Genomic DNA, 21,289 nt, shown 5'->3' with positions numbered 1-21,289 from the left:
GGGTGCCCAAGGACAAAGCATCTGATACCAAGATGCAGAGAGGGGTCCTCAAAGGGAGCTGGGAGAGGGGAGCTCAGGCTGGGCTGAAGGGATTCAGATTGAAGATCTCCCCTGGGATGGAGGCCACGTGGTTAGCCTCGCTCTGTGTGCTGTAAATCATTTAAACTACTCTGTAAGTCAATTTCAAAGATGTATCAGGGTGCACTAGCGAGGTTGCTGTAAAAACTTTGAAACGCTTTGTTTACATTCCATTTCATTAACTTTTACAAGGCCCTGGAGTTAGAGCTATGGTCTCCTTCAAAGAAAGGATTATGACTGTTTACTTATACAACACTTCGCAATCCTCTCAATTCCAAGTGCTTCCTAGAAAGTGGCCGACTTGGCCTTGCTGGTGGAACTGGAGGCCATTGAGACCCACCCCCTGCCGGGAAAGGCCAAGGGCAAGGGGGGAGGTGCCCCATGGGCAGTGCCAGTCTAGCAGCACCACCCTGGCACCTAGACATTACCCAGGTCCCTGACTGGCAATGCAGACCTGGGCAATGACCACCGGTCAGTGACAGGTGGCGGGGCTCATGGGGGAGCCCACTGCCACTCTGCAGCAATGGGTGGGGGGAGGGCAGTGGGGCCACGTGGATGGATATGTCTGGCCAATGGGTGAGGGGGGGGGGGCTGCATCTACAGCTGCGGGCCCCGTGATTGGAGTGGAAGGTGGGGAGAACAGCTGCTTCTGGCAGCCTGTTCTAGCAGGGGCCTGACAGCTCTCTTTTCTGTCAGACTCCTGCTCCTGCTAACGCACACGTACAGCATCAGAGGCCTGCACATGCACACTACCTCCCTCTGCAGGCTTTTGGGCATGTTAAACCCCACCCAACTGCTTCTGCAGCGAGCAACAAACTCGTTCAGAATTTTGCAGGCACAGCACAAATGGTGGAGATGGTGGAGGAGTGTGCTGCTGCTGCTGAAAACACACCCAAAAGACACATCTGAAACTCTCCCAGTTTCAAGTTCGCCCACAGCGATTTATTGAGAAAATTGTGCCCAATATTTGAGATATAAAAAACATAACCTGTTCATCACAACACACTCATCATAAAAAAGGCAGGCTGATAGGAAGGGCAAGAAGAGGAGAAATGATCATCTATTCCAGGCGTTGCAAGAATAGTGACTCAAACACAATAAGCAGGATTTTACAGCTTCACTCAAGCGAGACTGGAAATTCTCATCCGCGATCAACAGACATCTCCGTTGTCCCCCCAACCCGTTTTACTCTGCCACTCATCTTAGTGTCGTCTGCGAAATTTGACACATTACACTTGGTCCCCAACTCCAAATAACATATGTAAACTGTAAACAATTGCAGTCCCAATACTGATCGCCAATCAGAAAAACATCCATTTACCCCCACTCTTTGCTTTCTGTGAGTTAACCAATCCTCTATCCATGCCATTACCCATAACACCATGCATCTTTATCTTATGTAGCAGCCTTTTGTGCAGCACCTTGTCAAATGCCTTCTGGAAATCCAGATACACTACATCCACCATTGTTCACTGTGCTCTTAATGTCCTCAAAGAATTTCACCAAATTAGTTGTGATGGCCCAAGTTATCCTCCAAGGCCAGCACAATTCACTCAACACACGCATCCACTACACAATCTACCAGCGCAGATACTATCACCAAGGTGGGACATGTTAGCGGTGAGGCTTCTGGGTCACTTACTGGTCACACAACAAAACCATAGATTCACATCAAATGGAGGCGGGAGTGTCCGAGGCCTCGGGCACACAGAGGTCTGCCAGAGGCAAGAATTCAGCTGGCCCCAAGCCAGGTGCCTGGCCTCTGGGATCGGTCAAGTCTCAGAGGGCCATCGCTGAGTGACTCACACACCATGGGACAGACACAGTTGGGCCTCCAGATCCGGCAGAGCCAGGTGTGGCCGGAGATTACCCAGGGGACATCCACAGACCTCTTGATTCCCCCCTTCCTCACATTGGAGCATGTCAGGGCCAGCTGGATGAGCAGGGTGACACATACATCAATGTCATCCTAAGTTGGCAGGGGTCCTCCGGGTCTCGCCTCGCCTGCTCCGCCCCCACCCCCCCCACCCCGGAGTGTGCACCAAGAACATCACAGGCTACAGGGCACGGAACACAGAGTGTTCCTCCCCTTCGATATACATCTGGAGAGACATCGAGACACAGCAAGAGGCCTCAAGATTAAAGAGTTACAGGTTGACCCCTTGTTACATCGCACAGCTACATATAACCCCTTCAGTTATTGCACTGTTAGCTTCACAAATAAGTATTACTGTACTTCACACCTACGACTAAACCGGACTGTGAACCCCCGCTACCCGCGGGTATCGGTTGTCCCCCACAAGCCATCCCAGCCTCCAATTTGCCTGCCCCATCATCAACTCAGTGAATCACTTATGTTGGCACCATTTTTAAAGACCACCCCAGCGCACAGCAGACACGAGGAAATTTTCTTCACCCTGTTGCACCCCTGTCACCACCCTGGCTCAGTTCTGACACCTCATTTTTAGGCATGCCTGACGTTGCTCCTGGCATGCCCTCCTGCACTCTGCATCATGACGACAACATGCTATTTGAGCTTTAATTCCCCACCAAACCTGGGTAAAGCAGAAACCATATTCACTTGACTGACGGGAATTCTATAATAAGAAAGAAACGTCAACTTGTTACAAGGTGAGAAAACTATATCTGGTGCAAGAACAGCTCAAAAACAATAAATAATTAACCAGGTGATAAAAAAAACTGTTTTCCACTCAACCTGTGGAAAATATTCCTGAAGCATCTTAGACCTCGAACGAATGAATCTGGTATGGTTGGTCACAGGATAAGGAGTGTTACACTGCAACACATTATTCTGCAATTGAAATTCAGCTGAATGTAACCTTGCCTGTCCCTTTCAGGTTACAAAGTCTAATTGATTAAAATAGACATTTGTTGAGTTCAATTAGCGGTTAAAGGTTTCTCTGCAGCTTGCCAGGTGTTGAAATTCCCTGGCTCCTTCCCAAGGTACAAACAAAACGGAAGTGATTGCTCTCTCTCCCTTTTGTGACAGGAATGAATTGCAACTAAACAATTTCTGATCCTTTGAAATGCAACACAGTCCAAAATCATGGAATGGAAGGTTCCTCTTTCTGCCAGGTATAAAGATCTTATATGGAAACTATTTGGACAGTTTCAACTCAGACTCTGCTCAGCAACTGCAGAGAGAAAAAAAACTGTTTCAAATGAAAAGTTGGTTTTCTGTATCCCTTCGATAATTCTCTAAAACCCCAATGTGAGAAATGATACAGGCAAAAGCTGGCCGTCCAACAGCTAAATCTCATCTCAAATCTCTTGTTGCCACTGCAACTTTCCTCATCCAGATGGTCAGTTATTCGAAATTCTCCCTTCCTGTTCCTCCTGATTTTCAAGATTCCATCTTGCCGGCTCCTTCTCCCCGTCTCATTCATGTTACAATGAAGACGCATCAGATTTTTCTATCTACCTACCTGGGTGCGGTTAGAGGTTTAAAACCACCCCCCCAACTCCCTCCCAGACACAGACACACACACACACTCGCCACCCCTCTCCCCCGCCACACCCCCCACCCCCTCTCCCCCGCCACACCCCCCACCCCCTCTCCCCCGCCACACCCCCCACCCCCTCTCCCCCGCCACACCCCCCACCCCCTCTCCCCCGCCACACCCCCCACCCCCTCTCCCCCGCCACACGCCACACCCCCCACCCCCTCTCCCCCGCCACACCCCCCACCCCCTCTCCCCCGCCACACCTCCTCCCCCTCTCCCCCGCCACACCTCCTCCCCCTCCCCCCACCACCACACCCCCCACCCATTTCCCATTGGATGAGCCTCTGTTCACTCAATAATGTAGCTCATATTCCCAAAAAAGACCACAGATAGATCTATTAATGACCTTTGTGGTCGTCATAGCAGCCATGGTGCATGTACACTATACAGTGCAACCATCTCTTATGGTGAGGTATAATATAACATTACCTTGGGAAGTCACAGACCGGACTGAACACAAACACATACATATGCAAGTTTGACACCTCTTGTGTACTTTGCAGCAAATCACCAAAGGCTTGCCTCCCACACAGACCTGAGAGATATTCTAGTTCTTGGCTCTCTAACTAAAATATGCTAACACGCCTCTAGTATACATTACACATGACATCTCAACCACTATGCCTTGCTATAGCGTATTAAATAACCTTTTTCCAAGTTAGCTGCCAAGTATTTCTTTAAAAAAAAGAAAGACAACTAATTGTGAAAAGCCTTGTGGACTAAGCCTGCCGTGTGACGTCTGCTGAGCAGCCTTCTCTATCTGGCATCATGAAACTTGTCTGCAATCAGAGAATATCAACCTCTGAAGAATAAAGGTACTGTAGTCTGCACGCAAATCTTGTTCACTTCCATTTTTGCTGTTGAGTAGTAGACGTGTGTGATTGAAAGCTATGCCAACAGTTTTGCAACTTAATGCTGAATTGATCAAAGGAGCTATTAACTAAATATTTAAATAACTCAGCACCAAGTGAACTACAGCTTGGTCAAGCGCCAAGAAGTAGACAGGCTCCACAGAGACCCTAGCTTGGTCAATCATAAAGTCAATCTGCCTGGGACACATTAAACCTTGGTGCCCCACAGATAATGAGAAAGTTTTTTTCCCCCACTATTTACATATGACTTATGTACTGGTTGAAAAAACAATCGAACAATATTTTGATCTGAATGAAAATGAGAAGCACCAGGCATACACTTCAGCTAAGTTCTGAAGACCGGTCTAGCAAAATAGCAAATATGACTGATTGACAATAATGCCTGACAGTTCACTAACCTTACCAGCTAAAATAACATTAACAAGAACAGCTTCAGAAGAGTGAGAGGGGATCTAATAGAAGCTTATAAAATTCTAACAGGGTTAGACAGGATAGATTCAGAAAGAATGTTCCCGATGGTGGGGGAGTCCAGAACTAGGGGTCATAGTTTGAGGATAAGGGGTAAACCTTTTAGGACTGAGGTGAGGAGAAATTTCTTCACCCAGAGGGTGGGGAATGTGTGGAATTCACTCCCACAGAAAGTAGTTGAGGCCAAAACGTTGTCCAGTTTCAAGAAGAAATTAGATATCGCTCTTGGGGCTAAAGGAACCAAGGGACATGGGGAGAAGGGGGGGTTCAGGATATTGAATTAGATAGTCAGCCATGATCAAGATGAATGGCAGAGCAGGCTTGAAGGGCCGGATAACCTACTCCTGCTTCTAGTTTCTATGTTGCCATAACCTCAAATATTTAAACACTAGCAATATTGAGTTGCTGAAGAGTAAATTAAGATCCCAATTGGAAATCAGAACCAAAGGGAGAACTCTCCCATTTTGAGGCTGTGTAGATTGCTGTGGCTGTGTTTATCCCACCAATCGGAATGGCAGGATCTCGCACCTGGAACCTCAATAATTATACATAGGCAAGTTTTCCGCTGACTCTCCTCACTGGCCAGCAGTTGATTTGTCTGTCCATCATCAACTGATGAGTTTGAAGGTCCTGGCACTAGATTTAAATACCAGTCCAGCATCATTCAAATCACTCTCTCCAGCCCACTTGTCTTCACCAGACCATGCAGGATGTAAGCAACCCAGAGGGAAAAGGCTACCCGTGCAATTCAATCCCACCCTCTTCCTGAGCCCATCATCTGCGAAGCGCCCATGCCTAACTTGGACCTTTACCCACCATCTCTGGTGTCTTCATCCATTCCCTTCCAAATGGCATCACTTTGACCCCTTGTTTGTAAGCTTTTCATGCAGTCTTGTTGGGATCCAGCTTCCTTCCCCTCAGTCTTCCCTCTACCTTCCATTGTTCATCATCTTCATCCACCACCTTGCCCTTCTGCATGCCATCATGAACCCTCAGCATACCCTCCCTGCCTTGCACAGTCCTCCTTCCACATTGCACCACCCCGCCCTTGTTTTGTCAGGCCATCACTTCCTAATTCCCCCCCCAACTCCTGACCTCACACCACACCCCTGGACTACTGCCCCGATCAAACTTCAGACCTATGCCGCGGTGGCTGCATGAGTCCCACAGCACAGTGCTGGTCAGATTGACACTAGTGTGTGGCACCAGGAGCTGGGGGAAGGAGACTCCCCCAACACCAGGCACAGTACTGAACAGAGATGGTGACACAGGAGGGTCCACGGATCTAGAAGCACGGTGCTGTCCATGAAGACCAGGGACTGGTCTGTCCCAGTTCAACAGATGCTTGGACTTTAAACCAATGCAAAAATCAAACCAAGGGGTCCAGATGATAATTTAAGATCTTAGTCTCAATATTGTTGATGCAAAAGAGCACGTTATCCGGTGGATAAAGTATTCCAGTTCGTGTGGCAGGGAGGCCGTTAATGTTATGGAAATGTATTTAGATGCATTTAAACGAGGTCCCCATCATTACGTCACCAATGGGAAAATGCGATCTTGCCAACGAGAATCGCGTTTCCCGACTCTCGCGATATTTTGTACGTCGCCATTCTTGCTGCCAGATAGTGAGAGTACAAAATTGCCCACCAGGGTAACAGCTGGTATGCATATAACTATTTATTACGTTGAGAAATTATTCCCCCTCCAATGCATGATTACTGACAATAACCGCCCTCATCCCCGAATAACTTTATTTTGAGAAATGTTACCAGAATTTGTTTGTATAACAATTAGAACAAGGGACTGCATGAATTCCAGCACTTTGAGGTAACTTTGAAAGCATAAATATGTGAACTATTTTCTGGCCGATCTCTCACACTCAGCAAGTACAATAATACAGCTGAGAGAAAGATCAAATGGGAATAACTCAAAACTACATTCTTACATTTGCTTGATTTTTTATATTTATACTCAGAGCTGATAAACAAACACTGTCGGATAAATATCAAGTTCTAAAGGAGGGGAGTTCTAAACAGTACTGATTTAAACATAGATGCTGAAGTAATGTTTTTTGGCAGCACTCAACTGCTGCTTTTTATATCTCTTGGTACTTTTTTATTACAAATCAGATGACCCATAAAAGTAAGGAATGCACTAATACATGCACTCACATAATTTATTTACTATTTGTAGATATTAGAAAGGGATTCTTGGAATTCTCCACCCCAGTCATTGAGTATTTCCAACAGAGGTCAATAATGTTATGAAAAGGCCCAGGTGCAGGAAGGTGGGATTAGAAAGGGCACCTGTGTGTCCTTGGGATGGCATTGACGAGATGGGGTGAACAGCCTTCTTCTGTGCTGCAACTTTTTTATGGCTCTAATCAAGTTTTGAATGCTAAGGGAATGAAGGGATATGAGGATAGTGCAGGAAGATAGAGTTGAGGGCAACGATTAGCCATGATCATACTGAATGGCAGAGAAAGCTTGAAGTGTTTAATGACCTACCCGCTCTCCAATGTCTATGAAACCCATATTAATAGAAAATATTGCCATGTATCTCACAGGAAGAAATCAAGTACCTGGGTTGATCTCTTAAGCATCTTACCAGATTCTCACTTTTGATCTTTTGTGAGCTCTCTCTTTTTAATTTTTCCTGGGGATAGGAGTATTCCTGGCTGGACCAGCATTTATTGGTGTGCTGCCTTCCTGAACCACTGCAGTCCATGTGATGTAGGTACATCCACAGTGGTGTTAGGGAGAGTGTTCCAGGATTGTTATTGGACATCAGTCAGTCCATGTGGTGTAGGTACACCCACAGTGGTGTTAGGGAGAGTGTTCCAGGATTGTTATTGGACATCAGTCAGTCCATGTGATGTAGATACACCCACAGTGCTGTTAGGGAGGGAGTTCCAGGATTGTTATTGGACATCAGTCAGTCCATGTGGTGTAGGTACACCCACAGTGCTGTTAGAAAGGGAGTTCAAGCTACAGTAAAGGACTGTGGGATAGTGGTAATGCTCTAGAGACCCAGGGTAAAGCTCTAGGAGCACAGGTTCAAATGGAAGCTGGTGGCATTTCAATTCAATGAATTAATAAATCTGGAATTAAAACCTTTTCTCAGCGATGGTAACCAGGAAGCTGTTGGATTGTTGTACAAATCCATCTGACTCACTCATATCCACTGGGGAAGAAAATCTGCTGCCCTTAACTGGTCTGGCCTACATGGTGTCCCGCAGACCCATAATAAAGTGGTTGAGTCTTAACTGTCCTCTGAAATGGTCAAGCAAGCCACTCAGTTATTCCAAAGTATTATGGCGTTGTTTTTAAGAAGAGGTAACCAAGGCTATTTCATCAAGTTTCAGGAAGCCACTGTAACACTTTCTTTAGCTTTTACTTTCGCTGTGAGAGGTTGGTGATCTAGTAGCACTGAGCTCTGCTTTTAATTGCAAACCCGGAGAAAAAAATATGAGATTGGCAAACGGACTGCAATCTTTACCGCAACATCAGCAGGTTATTGAACTAAGGTTAAAGAAAATAAAAAGGGTGAAGGTAGGGATCAAATTTGAGTAAGTGTAGCAAATCAAGACGTAGATTCAAGATAGGATACAATAATATTATGGGGAATGAGGGTCACAGGATAGCAGAAAGGGGCAGAGAAATAAAACCAAAGAATACATCAAGACTAAGCGTTACAAAGATAGCAAAAAGACAAACTAAAGGCTTTTATCTATAACATTCGTAACAAAGTCAATGAATTGATAGTGCACATTTCAACAAATAAATATGATCTGACAACCATTCTGGAGAGGTATCTGCAGAATGACAAGGATTAAGTATTGAAGCTGCGTGACATTCAAGAGGAGGAGGAAGCTAGGTAAAGGTGGAGGGATAGCACTGTCACTGGAATTTCACAGCAATTTCACTGCAGTCTAACGTAAGCCTTACTTGTGACTAATAAATAAACTTTAACGAAGAATGGCATTGGTGCAGCAGAATAGATTCTCTGGCCTCCCCGTGGTCTTTCTCTCGGCAGCAAGAGATGCTTTCAGAGAGATTTCCCATTGATCCCACTCCATGCCACAGGGGAACACACGGCGCGGGGCACTGTTGGTGTGATCAGAAGATCTCACCAGTGTGAAGAACCGGAAGATCATGCCTCTGAAGTCTGTTTGGGTGGAGATGAGGAACATGAAGAAGTCTTTCGTGAGAATGGTCTGCAGGCCACTGAACTGTACCCCATAAGGTAGGGCAAAGCATACAGAAAGAAATATTGAGGGTGATTTTCAGTGAGAATTGTGTTTCCCGATTTTCCCCACCCCTTGCCAGTGATCTCACAAGGTTCACACCCATGGAGGTGAGAACCTAAGTTTAATGAATTGGAATACATTACAATGTAATTACCACCCCCACCCCCCGCACTGAATATTCAAACCTCACTGCAAACCTGCCAGTGCCAACCCGTGCCAAAGGGCAGTGCCAGGAGTGGGCCCTCTGGGGAGTGGCATTGCAGGAGAGGGTATCCCATTACGTGCGATGAGGGAGGGTGCAGGGAACAGCATCAATATTTTCATGGTATTGGGGGTTGGGGGGGGGGGGGGGGATGTGGGATAGACGTAGCGAAGAGAGAGAGCCCTCAATGATGTTGCCGTGGTGGGGGTAGGAGATATTCCAGCTTCTTCAGAAATGTAGACCTGGAATCCAACTGTTCTCCATTGTCACATTCTGGGTAAGTGTTTACAAACACACTGAAAAGCTGGGACAGTGGTTCAGTGTGCTAGTGTAAGAGTGTCTGAGTGAACTGGTGAGTGAATGGGTGAATGTGTAGGTGATAAGGAGACAGGGTGGCCGGTGAGTGAGGGGGATAGAAAAGCTAATGAGTGAGAGTGGGTAGGCGGATCAGGAAGGGACATTAGATCGGGAGCTGATTGGGAAGGTAGACGTGGTGAGATCCGACTAGGAAGGTTAGTCAGGGGTCAAGGAGCAAGTCAAAGGGGACAGGTAGAACCATGGATTCCCAAAGTGCAGGAGGCCATTCAGCTCATAAGAGCATTCCTTCCACCACCACCGCCGCAGCCGCTGCCCCCCCACCCCCTGCCACAACCCCCTGCCCCAACCTAACCTACACAGTGTGACAGGAAACCAAAGCAGCTGGAGGAAACCCACACAGACACGGGGAGAACGTGCAGACTCCACACAGACAGTGACCCAAAGCTGGAATTAAACCCAGGTCCCTGGCACTGTGAGGTAGCAGCGCTAACCACACGTTGTAGTTACCCAGGAGTTATACTTCGGTTTTTCAGTCTAACATTTCCTGGCTAACTATTTAAGGCGGGAGATGGTGCTACAATAGCAATGTCACTAGATTAATAACCCAGAAGCCCAGACTAATGCTCTGGGGACACAGGTTCAAATCCTCCCGCGGGTGAATTTAAAATTTAATCACTCGGCATTAAAGGGTATGCAGAAAGGAGAGGGAATATGAGCTAAGAGGATCAGCCATGATCATACTGAAAGGTGGAGCAGATTCCAGGGGGCTGAAAAGCCTGCTCCTATTTTCTCTGGTTCTGGGTATCTAACCCTAACCTAGTGTGAGCGAATTTTTTGGAGGGTTCTCAGACCAGGGGAATCACCCATCAGAAGTCCATTATTCCTGGGAAATTCCCACAAGAGTCACCGCATTGGGGCATCTGAGAGTTTCCGCAGCACATCTTCTGGAGTATGTCTGGACTCTGACGATCCAAAGACAGAAACATCTGGACTATTGCTTCAGAAGAAAGATCAGAGTTTTTGTTTAGTTTCAATTTTGGGGACTGGGCTTATCCAACAGCTTTCCCAAATATGACCTAAAAAGGTCAACATTTTCCAACTCTTGAAAACCCTGGAAAGTACACACTTGACTGAGGGAGTAGGGGACTGTGTTCGTAGAGAGGCTAGACAGAGGCGAGAGAAGGGGCGGGAAGGCACATGCTTGGCTTAGCAGTCGGGTAACTGGAGCCAGGGACAGAAGGGGTGACACATGACTGGGGGTGCTGTTAAAGAAAGAGAGGTAGTGCTGGGGCTGTGCGCACCATGCTACACGGTTAGGCCTGGCTCACATCTCAGTCCCAACCCAGGGAGGACCTGTCTGTATTGACTCGCAAGCACAGCATGGTGTGCGGGGCATGGTCAGTCCCAGTCCCTCACACATTTGGGTCCTGGGAGTTATGGTTTGATACTGGGCCACAGTCATGGGCAGGGGAGGGACCTGCAATCTGTTACCGGGGAACTGGTAAGAAGGGAGCACTCAATGGTGGTAGGCGAATATACATAGGCCCTCAAGATGGTGAGGGGCGAATATGTGTGACAATAATAAATCAAATATTAAACTGATCTTTCTCTACACCCTATTTCTAACTGCAATATAATATTCTGCACCCTCTCCTTTTCCTCTCCCCCATGTACTCAATGAATGGTATGCTTTGTCTGTATAGTGTGCAAGAAACAATTCTTTTCACTGTATTCCAATACTTGTGACAGTAACATATCAAATATTAAGCTGATCTTTCTCTACACTTTATCTATGACTGTGACACTATATTCTGCACTCTCTCATTTCCTTCTCTATGAACGGTATGTTTTGTCTGTATAGCACGCAAAACACAACACATGTGACAATAATAAATCAAATAAAGATACCTATGAGAATTATGAGGGGTTCCAAGGTTAAAGGATGAGGTAGGACAGTGATCAGGAAAACTTGTACATGATGATCTTGCAGGATAATAGGATAGAATTGCATGGGATTGGAGGGGGTGGTTGGAAGCTCAACAGCCAATAGAATGACACAACTGAAAAATAACCATGGCCAGGGAAGGGGCAGAATGCTCCAGACAACCCTACACATTGCAGCTGAGAAGCTCAGGCTTTACATGGATCAATGATTAGAGCCATTCCATTACTGCAAGCACTCATGATCCAGCCTGCATCTGCAGCTTCCCAAGTCTGTGCTCAGCATTGCTTTGATATCGGACTGTGAAGTGCTCAGTAAATCTCGACACAGCCTTCACACATTACTGAGTAATTTTGTTGATAATAAAGCACAAGTATCAGATGTACTGGAGTTTGCTCTGATCCCATGGGAAGCCTCCACTTTTTCATTCCAGCAGATTAGGTTCTGCACAAGGAAGCCTATGATGGCACTGTCACAATCCAATAACATTGCCAATTGCCCTGAGAGCTCACACAGAGATTCTGTCAAGCCATGCTAGCCAGACCTTCAGATGCAAACTAATATCCTCCCACTTAATAGTTTAGCATCATGAGCTTAGACACATAATCCGAAACCCGCACAGTCATGGCCTTCTGGCAGATGTTCCAGGAGTCACCAAGTACTCGCTCAGCCCATAGCTCTGCGTCACACAGGGGTGAAGAGTGGGAACTACTATTAGGGTGATGTATGGCAGTACATGCAGTCATGTCTTCATGCTGCTATAAAAGGTAGGATTCTTCACTGGTTAGGCAAGGTAGGGGCAGGCTGCCTTGATCTCTCATATATCACCCCAATTCCCAATGATTCACTGTTGGGTGACAGTTCCTGACCAAGAGGCATTGGCATAGTGGTATTGTCACTGGACTAGTAATCTAGCGACCCAGGGTTCAAATCCCGCCACAGCAGACTGTGACATTTGAATTCAACAAAAATCTGGAATTAAAAGTCTAATGATGACCATGAAACCAGAAAGGGTGGAAACTTATTTCAATAAATTTTGACGCAATTAGCAGGCTTCCCTCCCATAAGTTCCCCCCACATTTAGAATTCCCCCCCTCACTAATGTGACGTCACATTGGCGAGGTTTACAACTGTGTTTGAAAACACATGAAGAAGTCACAGGGAGTGCCCCCAGAGGGAGAGGGACATGCCCAGGGCACTGTCAAGGTGGCAGGATTTCCTTTTAAAAGGGCACCCTAATCTCTGTGGAGCCGACCCTGTCCCACCACTGTGATGGCAAAGGTCATGGGCCGGATTCTCCAACCTCGCCCACAGCTGGGATTCTCCAGTGCCACTGCGGTGAACGGAGATTTGGCTCAACGCCAAGTTCTCCATTCCCGCTGGCAGCAGCGACGGGGTATGAATGACCGGAGAATTCCAGCCTACGCCTCCAGATTTTTTGAGATGTGGCAATGCCAGTGTTGGATTGGAGTGGGCTCAGTAAGAAGTCTCACGACAACAGGTTATCACAAGCTTTTGGAGTACTGCTCCTTCATCAGGTGAGTGAAGTGATGAAGGGGCAGCGCTCCGAAAGCTCGTGATACCAAATAAACCTGTTGGACTTTAACCTGGTGTTGTCAGATTTTTTTGTGCACAGAGTGCCTTAATGACTGATAAGAAAACTCAACTATGGAGCTGGAGAGCTACATGACAGCTTTCATGCCGCAGTGCAAAATTCCACCTCCTGTCCCTCTATTTGTCTTTACCCAAATTGCTACGTCATTTTACTATCTTAGTTTTCCTCTTTAGATTTCTAAATCTCCCTTCACCTCCTCCATCATTGGCTTCTGCTGTGCCCAAGACCGTAAGGAACTACAAAAGGTTGTGAATGTAGCCCAATCCATCACACAAATCAGTCTCACATCCACTGACTCTGTCTACACTTCCCACTGCCTCAGCAAAGCAGCTGACATAACTAAGGACCCCACGCATTCCGGACATTCTCTCTTCCACCTTCTTCCGTCAGGAAAAAGATATAAAGTCTGAGGTCATATACCAACCGACTCAAGAACAGCTTCTTCGCTGCTGCTGTCAGATTTTTGAGTGGACTTACCTTGCATTAAGTTGATCTTTCTCGACACCCTAGCTATGACTGTAACACTACATTCTGCACTCTCTCTTTTCCTTCTCTATCAACTGTATGCTTTGTCTGTATAACGCGCAAGAAACAATACTTTTCACCATATGTTAATATGTGACAATAATAAATCAAATCAAATCAGTTATACAGCTCAGCTGGATTTAAGTGGAGCTTCCTCCTTATCAGGACTAATGCCAGTGCTATATAAATCAAAACCCCAGGCGGAATCTTAACAAATAATGACTAAGGCTGAAAACGTCCTATCTTGCCCGCTGTGGGAATTGGAGCAGGCGAGACAGAAAATTCCACAGATCACTTAAAGATCCATTGAGCTCAGACGGGGATTTCTGGTCTTGGGTGCGCGTGCTGCCAGAAAATCCCGCCCCAAGTGTTGTTTTGGGTGGGAATGATTCTTACCAGCATGTCCAGCGCTAGTCAAATCACAACATTTAAGTCATTTTTGTTTGGGAGAGGGATGAGTTTTGCACTGGTTCTGAGAGGGATGGGGCATAATTTTCTAATCTGCTCGAGTCGGTGTCAATTAACTCAGGTACAATCCAGACATTAAGCCAACAACTCCCCTTCTGTGCTTCCGACCCCAAAAATATTCCTGTCCATCAATGTGAATGATGGAAAAATGCAGCTGGTGACTTTAGCAGTGGAATCCTGCCCTCTGACCCTGAGAAAATTTTAGAAACCATTATTGGCAAGTAACAAAATCCATCAAAATAAATAACACGCACTTATTTAACAGAGAATCATAGAATCTCGACAGTGCAAAAAAAAGGCCATTCAGCCTATCGTGTCTGTACTGACCACAATCCCACCCAGGCGCTATTCCCATAACCCCGCCAATCCCCTGACACTATGTCAATTTAGCGTGACCAACCAACCAACCTAAACCACACATCCTTGGAATGTGGGAGGAAACCCACTTGGAGAAAACCCAGGCAGACACAGGAAGAACATGCAAACTCCACACAGTGCCCTGAGGCCAGAATTGAACCCAGGTCCCTGGCGCTGTGACGCAGCAGTGCTAACGACTGTGCTGCCTTCTAACATTACTCGTAAAAGGTCTTTAAAAAAATTGAAGTTCTGCAATGTTGAACATATCTGGAACTAATAGCATCAATTCAATTGAACGGCACTTTACACAGTTCCTTCTCCTGCCTTTATCTTCAACTGTATTCCTCCCACTGTCATTATTTGGTCATAGACCCATCAGCTCAACACCACTGGCTTGATTTACCTCATCGTGCTGAGGAAGTGCCAGTATTGAATGCCAGATGTTAGAAAGGTATGGACCCCTCCCAGCTGGATCGAGAGTGACATTCGCAGGAAGCCAGGAGTAAGTTTGTCACCCTTCTTGGTTGGGAAGGCAGAAATATTTCCACAGGGCAGGGGGGATAGCTGTTTGTCAAATGTCAAACTTTACAATAAATACATTCTTATATCGATATGGAAATTGCTGCATTCTTTGAACCCTGTTGATTAATAAGAATGCTTCTCCCCACTTATCAGATATAATACTGCTCAACTTGGTTTCAAACTCTGTAGAAGAGTATCACAGTTAAAATGTGAAACAGAATTCCACATGCTGCTAATAGTATAGGATTGGTATTTCCAATGTTAGCTGTGAGGAGATAGCCAGTCTCCTGAATGGAGATATTTATGGTGTCCTGCTGTTAGCACATATTCTGTAACACTTCTAATTTACATGTAATTTTAATCAGAGAAAATAAAATCCACCCAGTTTATCTTTTATTAGTTTTTTTTATGCATCTTCAACGCACAACCAGTCAAAACTCCCAAAAATAAGGGTGCCAGCCAGTTTTGAGATGCCAATCATGGCGTGGCAATGTTAACCAGGATGGGAAGAGGGTGGGACAGGGATCCCACTCCCCTTCTCAATGGTAAAGTGCTTAAAAAAACTCAGTAGATTGTTGTAAGGGGAAAGAGTGGGATTTGGAAGTGAGTACATGGGTTTCAGGAGGTGCCTGTTGCAGATCTGCAGATCTGAAGAGTGGTGGTTCTTGAGTGGGGAGCCAGTCAAAGTTGCTGCAGGGTATTATGCAAGCCCCATAATTGGGGTTAGGAGGGGCAAAGGGGAACTTGGCACTTCACAAGTAGGTGTCCATGGAACTGCACAGTTGGCAGGAAGACAATGATTGATTGCACCCATGTGGCCATCAAGGCATTATGAGATCTGAAGTTCAAGGTTCTGGGACTCATAGGGCCCAATTTTACCAAAAAGTTGCAGCCGTTTTCAGGCATGAAAACTTGGTAAAGCCGGGTGTGAGGTGAGTAGCGTGATCCGCGGAAGTGGCCACCATGGGGGTGGGGTCCGTTGCCACTCTGCCTCTGCTCAGTGAGGGGGGAGAAAGGTCCACTACCACTCTGCATGTGATCGGCAGGGTGGGAAGGGGGCCAGGAGGCCGCGATCGGTTTGGGTAGTGGGAGGGGGAGGGAATAAAGGAGTCAGTAATGTTGTGGGGATGGGGCAATGTCTGTGGGGGCCAGGGGAGGCATTATCCGGTCCGGAGGGATGCATCAGGGGAGCATTTTTCGATTTTTGTTTCTGCGCATGCATAGTTGGAGGTGCCGATCAGAACTGCAGGATTTTGGGCGTGTTAAGCCCCGCCCACAGGCTTGCGCAGCGCGATTCGGAATCGCTGATATTTTTTCAGGCAAAGTGTGTATGAGTGCATTCAGAACCTTCCACACACCTGACGAAAGCTTGTGGGATTACTATCAAATAAACTGGTTGGACTCTAACCTGGTGTTGTGAGACTTCTTACTGTGTTTACCCCAGTCCAAAGCCGGCATCTCTACATTAGAACACTGAACAGCAGCACATTAGTCCCAATGATTTCCCAACAGGTTCAGCATGGATGCCAACAATTTAGAAACCTACAGCCCAGATTTACTTTTGTTTAAATAACGAATCTTCAGGGGCACAAGTTTATAGCCCAACTGTGAAGAAATTGAACTGATATTTGTAAGGGCATACTATTTTCCCATTGGTGACTGGGCACCTGATAGCATAGAATCATACAGTGCAGAAAAGGCCCTTCAGCCTACTGAGTCCACACCGACACATTAGAAACACCTGACCTCCCATCTAATCCCATTTACCAGCACAGCCCATAGTCCTGAATGTTATGATGTGCCAAGTGCTCATACAGGTACTTCTTAAAGGATGTGAGGCCTCCCCCACCCTCCCAGCAGTGCATTCCAGACCCTCACCACCCTCTGGGTAAAAGGCTTTTCCTCACATCACCCCTAAACCTCCCACCCCCTCACCTTGAACCAATGAACCTTCGTGACTACCCTTCAACTAAGGGGAACAGCTGCTCCATATTCACTCTGTCCATGTCCCTTATACTCTTGTCCCCCTCAGCCTTCTCTGCTCCAGAGAAAACAACCCAAGCCTATCCAACCTCCCTTCATATCTTAAATGTTCCATCCCAGGCAGCACAAGAACACAAGAAACAGGAGCAGGAGTAGGCCATCTAGCCCTTCGAGCCTGCCCCACCATTCAATAAGATCATGGCTGATCTGAAGTGGATCAGTTCCACTTTCCCGCTTTCTCCCCATAACCCTTAATTCCCTTGTCTGTCAGAAACCTATCTACCCGTGACTTAAATATATTTAGCGAGGTAGCCTCCACCACTTCAACGGGCAGAGAATTCCAGAGATTCACCACCCTTTGAGGTGAAGAAGTTCCTCCTCAACTCCGTTCTAAACTGCCCCCCCCCCCCCACCCCTTATCTTGAGGCTGTGCCCTCTAGTCCTGCTGTCCTTTCTGAGCGAGAAGAATCTCTCTACCTCTACCCTATCCATCCCCTTCATTATCTTATACGTCTCTATAAGATCCCCCCTCAGCCTTCTAAACTCCAACGAGTACAGACCCAGTCTGTTCAGTCTCTCTTCATAGTCTAACCCCCTCATCTCCAGTGTCAGCCTGGTGAACCTCCTCTGCACTCCCTCCAAGGCCAAAATATCCTTGCGCAAGTGCGGCAACCAAAACTGCACACAGTACTCCAGCTGCCGCCTCACCAGTGCCCTATACAGTTGCAGCAAGACCTCCCTGCTTTTATATTCTATCCCCCTCGCTAAAAAGGCCAGCATCCCATTCGCCTTCTTGATCACCTGCTGCACCTGCACACTGGGTTTTTGCGACTCATGCACAAGGACCCCCAGGTCCCTCTGCACCGTAGCATGCTGCAGCTTTTCACCCTTTGAACAGTAATCCCTCCTACTATTATTTCTGCCAAAGTGGATAACCTCACACCTGCTAACTTTGTACTCCATCTGCCAGGTCCTCGCCCACTCGCTCAGCCCATCCAGATCCCTCTGCAGACTTTCCACACCCTCCGCACAATTTGCTTTTCCACTCATCTTTGTGTCATCAGCAAATTTCGTCACCCTACACTCAGCCTCCTCCTCCAGATCATTGATATAAATGGTAAATAGCTGAGGCCCCAGCACCGATCCCTGCGGCACTCCACTAGTCACCAAGCGCTAATCAGAATAGCACCCACTGATACCAACTCTCTGCCTCCTATTAGACAACCAATCCTCTATCCACGCTAACACCTTACCCCCAACTCCATGCCCCCTAACCTTCTGAAGCATCCTTTTGTGCGGCACCTCATCAAACGCCTTTTGAAAATCAAGAAACACCACATCCACTGGTTCCCCTCTGTCTACCGCACTAGTCACATCCTCATAGAAATCCAATAAATTTGTCAAACACGACTTCCCCTTAACAAATCCGCGCTGCGTCTGCTCTATCAAACCATTCTTTTCTAGGTGCCTCACTATTTCTTCTTTGATGACGGATTCAAGCATTTTTCCAACTACAGACGTTAAACTAACCGGCCTGTAATTCCCTGCCTTTTGCCTGCTACCTTTTTTAAATAGCGGCGTAACATTAGCCGTTTTGCAATCTTCCGGCACTTCCCCGGAATCCAGCGAAGTTTGGTAAATAATCACAAAGGCATCTACTATCACCTCTGCCATTTCCTTCAGAACCCTGGGGTGCATTCCGTCCGGTCCTGGGGACTTGTCCACCATCAGTCCCATTAGTCTATCAAGCACTACCTCTCTAGTGACAGTATTTGCATTCAACATCCTGTATCCTGGTAAATCTCCTCTGCACCGCCTCCAATGCAATCACATCCTTCCTATAATGTGGTGTCCAGAACTGCACAATGTATTCCAGCTGTGGCCTCACCGAAATTCTATACAACTCCAACATGACTTCCCTGCTTTTGTAATCTGTGCCTCAGCTGATGAAGTGTCTCATATGCCTTTTTCACCACCCTACTAACATGCTCCTCTGCGCCTTCAGAGATCTGTGGACAAACACACCAAGGTCCCTTTGTTCCACAGAACTTCCGAGTGTCATGTCCTTCATTGAATACTTCCTTGTCCAAACTAAATAAAATCCACCCAGTTTATCTTTTTTTAATGTATCTTCAACCCACAACCAAAGTACACACTTTTCAGGATTAAATTCCACCTGCCACTTATCTGTCCATTTGACCATTCCGTCTATATCTTCTTGTCGCCCAAGACACTCCGCCTCACTGTTAACCACCCATCCGCATTTGTGTCAGCCACAAACTTAATCCCACATAGTCACTGATGTCGTTTATATAAATTACCAATAATAGGGGACCTAGCACAGATCCCTGGACACTGGCTTCGAGTCACTAAAGCAGCCTTCTGTCATCACCCTCTGTCTCCTCCAACTGAGCCAATTTTAAATCTACATTATCAACTTACCCTGTATCCCATGTGCATTTACCTTCTTTACAAATTCCCCATGTGGGATCTTGTCAAAGTCTTCGCTGAAATCCATATAAACTACATCAACTGCACTACCTTTATCTGGTCACCACCTCAAAAAATTAAATCAATTTTTTTAGGCATGACCTCACTCTGACAAAGATGGCCAGAGATGAATTGAAAATTTTGGGTCAGAGCCCTGCAATCTCCTCCCTGGCCTCCACAGCAGCCTACGGCACAATTCATCTGGAACTGGAGATTTATTCACTTTCAAGGCTGCCAACATCTCCAAAACCCTGTCCTCCCCATGTCAATTTACTCAAGAATCTCTCAGTCTTTCTCCCTGAATTCTATACCTTCATTCCCTTGGGTGAAGACAGATGTGAAATATTCATTCAACACTCTACCAATGTCATCAGGCTTCACCCACAGATTGCCTCCTTGTTCCCTAATGGGGCCTATACTTTCCCTGGTTATCCTCTTCCCATTGATATACTTATAGAATATCTTGGGATTTTCCATACATTTACCAGCCAGAGCTTTCACATATCCCATCTTTGCTTTCCTAATTGCTTTCTTAAGTTCCACCTTGCCCTTTCTATAGTTCACTAATGCCTCTGCTAATTTGCTCCCCTTGTACCAGGTAAAAGCTTTTCTTTTCTTTCTCACAGTATCCTGAATATCTCTGGTCATCCCTGGTTCTCTGGGCTAGTTCCTTTCTATCTCCCTAGAGGGAACATACTGAGCTTACCCATTTACTTTTTGGATGCCTCCGCCTCTGTTCTTCTATAGATTTCCCCATTAATAGATGTTCCCAGTCTAGCTTGGCCAGATCCTGCCTTATATTACTAAAGTCCGTTCTCCCCCTAACCAAAACCTTTTTTTTGCAACTTGTCTATTTTCTTGTCCATAACAAGCTTAAGTTGTACCATGATGTGATCGCTATCACTAAAATGCTCCCCCCCCCCAACACCTCAATCATCTGTCTAGCTTTATTCCCCAAAATTAGGTCCAGCACAGCTCCTTCCCATGTTGGACCCTCCACATATTGATCCAAAAGGTTCTCCAGCTCGCAGTCCGAGAAATCTGGTCCATCCAAGCCCTTAACACTATGATTATCCCAATTAATGCTGGTAAAGTTGAAATCACCTAATATAACTAGCCTATTGTTATTGTTTTTGCACACTTCTGTGAATAGTGAACATATTTGCTCCTCAACATCTTGCTATCTGGGAGTCTAAGCTAAACACTTAACAATCATACGTACATAGAACCTCTACAGTGAAGAAACAGGCCATTCGGCCCACCAAATCTGTACCGACAACAATCCCACCCAGGCCCTATCCCCGTAAACCTACATATTTATCCTGCCAATCCCTCTAACCGACACATTCTGGAATGCCAGGGGGAAATTTAGCATGGCCAATGCATCAAACCCGCACATCTTTGGACTGTGTGGCTGCCCCTCAACTTCCTCACCAGAATTGTGAATGTATCATTGTGCAAATTTTAAATGGGAGATACCAAAGCATCCCCCTACGCTAATAACAGGAAAGAGGGTCTGTCAGTATTTGAAAGCATGTGCAGCATGCTGGCCAGTTGGTTTTAATGGAAAACGTACTGCTGCAGACTCTGGCTTAGCTTCATTGCCATAACATTCCCTTGATTTCCCTCAGTGGAGATCGAGAAAAAGCTCAAGAAATATCAAACGTTTTAATAGT

General features: G+C 46.3%; 1 protein-coding gene across 4 annotated transcripts in view; it reads right to left on the bottom strand.

Annotated features, from left to right (window-relative positions):
- Nucleotides 1–21,289, bottom strand: part of LOC145362060 (vitamin D3 receptor-like) — a 138,527-nt gene that overhangs the window by 41,946 nt on the left and 75,292 nt on the right. The gene's annotated exons all lie outside the window — the stretch shown is intronic.

The sequence above is a fragment of the Carcharhinus amblyrhynchos genome, chromosome X (assembly GCF_965287045.1).
Source record: "Carcharhinus amblyrhynchos chromosome X, sCarAmb.v2.hapA, whole genome shotgun sequence".
Taxonomy (NCBI): Eukaryota; Metazoa; Chordata; class Chondrichthyes; order Carcharhiniformes; family Carcharhinidae; genus Carcharhinus; species Carcharhinus amblyrhynchos.
This window is presented reverse-complemented; position numbering and strand designations above follow the sequence as displayed.